The sequence below is a fragment of the Oryza glaberrima genome, chromosome 4 (assembly GCF_000147395.1).
Source record: "Oryza glaberrima chromosome 4, OglaRS2, whole genome shotgun sequence".
NCBI lineage: Eukaryota > Viridiplantae > Streptophyta > Magnoliopsida > Poales > Poaceae > Oryza > Oryza glaberrima.
Genome location: NC_068329.1, coordinates 8384842 through 8387423, shown reverse-complemented (window position 1 = coordinate 8387423; position 2582 = coordinate 8384842). Strand labels below are relative to the sequence as shown.

The window sequence follows — 2582 nt, the reverse complement described above, 5'->3', positions numbered from 1 at the left end:
TTGGGACGTGACAGTGAAGCATGATTTATCCCATTGATGAGCTAATGTTTCTAAGCATGGCTAAGCAACTATCATGAGCATCTAGCTGAACCAAACCAATATATAAGCTCCAAGCTAGTCAAATTATGACCCATACAAAAAGAAAGCCATTTTCGGCCGTAATTAAATGGGAAAGGCTCACCACCCAATGACATTAGAAAATAATGCATAAGTTGAAACAAAGCAATAGCTTTAAACGGGTTCAACATGCTCAAAGGGTTATTTGGGATCTGTATGACTTGCCTTGAGCTTCTTCAAACACTTCTGAACCTTCCTCGACGAAAACGCTTCAAACTAAAGCAATTGAACAAAATCAACAAAACAGTGCAAAAACAAGCATAAATAGTACATGTAGATATTTTTAACATGTAGATCTTTATTTTTAAATGAATTTAGAAACTTGAACTACTCGAATCCGAGTTATGATGATTTAGTTATGAATTTCCTAAGTTTAATCTATTTTTCATCTAATACAGAAAAGCTTTTATGATTTATGACGCTATAAACATTTATTTTAGAGAAGGAAAAAGGGGATTATGACGTTGGCATGACATCATCGCCAGAACAAGCACTGGACCACATGGTCGCCGACAACGGAGGACTCGGCATGGCTTTCCGAGGACACCATCGCGAAGAGGACGACGACGCGAATTCACCGATACCTGGAACGATGACGATTGACGACCGGCAGCGACCGGTGGCAAGGTGGGATGGAGGCGCGGCTCAGCTCGACGGCGACGGCGGCGCTCCGGCGGGCTTTGGTGGCGGCAAAGGGGCGGACGGGGTGCTCCTTCACCTGGCGAACCCGGCGGTGGAAACAATGGGCGGTGGCGGCGCTAGGGCTTACGCGGCAGCGGCGCTACAGGCGACGGCGGCGCTCGGGATTGGAGGGAAACGAAAGAGGGCAACTAGAGGATGCTTTATATAGGCACGGGAGAGGGAGATCGATGTTGCTGCAGTGCTCCGTCAGCTTTACCACCTCCGTTGTTGGGAGCGGTCTCTTGTTGTTGAGTATATCTTTGAGATAATGGGCGTATGTCGGCACTTGCATGGCATCCAACAACGGCACGTTAATATGGATCTTTTGGATTACTTCAACAAAACAAGCAAATTGCTCGTCTATTGACAGTTTCCTAATCCGTTCAGGAAATGGCAGCAACTGTGTGTCGCAGTACTCCTGTGGCACGGTCTTTTCTGGTTGAACCTCCTTGTCAGCCGAATGATTAGATGGTGCTTCCTTTGATAACCCATTAGTTCCTACAGGGTTAGGATATGGCGGATCACGAGTGGACTTACCTCCCCTCGTCGTGATCGCCTTAACATTTTCAACAGAGGAGTCGGGTTGCCCCGGACTCCTCCCAGTTTCATTTGCAGGGACTAAAGATGCTAACTGAGCTAGCTGGGTTTCTATCATTTTATTGAAGCTCAGCTAGTTTTGAAAAGTAAAAGCAAAGCCATGTAACTTAACATTTATGTTCTCTAGGATCTTGTCATTGGCAGCAAGCTTTTTGCTTAGCGAATCAGTAGTTTTGGCTTGCGCAAAAACGAGATCCTTCAAGGAGGGCTGGTTAGAGAAGTTACCGTTATTGTTTCCTCCTTGATAATATGGGCGTGTTTGGTTCCACCCCTGACCTCCTTGTGGATGATACTTGTTGTTGTTGTTGCCCATATATATTGCCTCCTCACGGGTTTCTGTGCAGTCATTCCTAGGGTGACCCGTGCCGCCACAGACCTCACATGTGACGTGAGAGTCCAAGGCCTTGACGGTGCCTTGTGGTCTTTTCTCGTGGTCGTCCAAGGCCTTGGCAGCAAGTAATTCTGTCTCCTTGATGGTGTGCATGCCTTGTTGATGGGTCTAGAGTCGTTACTCGCTCCAACCCATGTAGGAGACCATCTTCTCTATTAGTTCAACGGCTCCTTGGACTGTTTTAGAGAAGAAGGCTCCACCAGCTGCCACGTCCAGGTGATCGTGACACATTGGGGTGAGTCCATTATAGAAGTTCTGCAGGATCAGCCAGTCGTCCATCCCATGATGAGGACAGGCGGCTACGTACTCTTGCAGTCGTTCCGATGCTTCGGGAATGGACTCGTCCTTTGTTTGCTGGAAACTTGAAATTCGTCCACAAAGGGCATTGCTTTTTCCCATCGGGAAGAATTTTGAGAGGAATGCCGTAGAGCATTTGTCCCAGGTGTTGACAGCAGCACGGTTGGCATAGAACCACTGCTTTGCTCTCTCGAGGAGGGAGAATGGAAACAATCGCAGCCTGACGGCGTCGGGACTGACGCCCTTGATGGTATACGTGCTACAGTTGTCCAAGAACTGTTGCAGATGAGCATTGGCATCCTCATTAGGCTTGCCACAGAACGGGTTAGCCTGCGCCATTGTGATAAGGCAGGACTTAAGTCCAAATCCACGTCTCCTATGTTGACCTGCGGCCCAATGGCCACATTGTCAGCAGAGGGAGCAGCGAACTCACGAAGAGTCTTGCTAGCCATAGTCTTGAAGTTCAGTGGCACCGGTACTGCTGGTTTTTCTGTCGGTA

At 47.9% G+C, this 2582-nt stretch overlaps 1 non-coding gene across 1 annotated transcript; it reads left to right on the top strand.

Moving 5' to 3' along the window:
* The first annotated feature begins 2063 nt into the window (after positions 1-2063).
* LOC127772416 (small nucleolar RNA R71) lies at positions 2064-2170 on the top strand. The gene has a single exon (XR_008017404.1). It is a non-coding gene; the product is annotated as a small nucleolar RNA R71 (small nucleolar RNA).
* Positions 2171-2582: the final 412 nt, after the last annotated feature.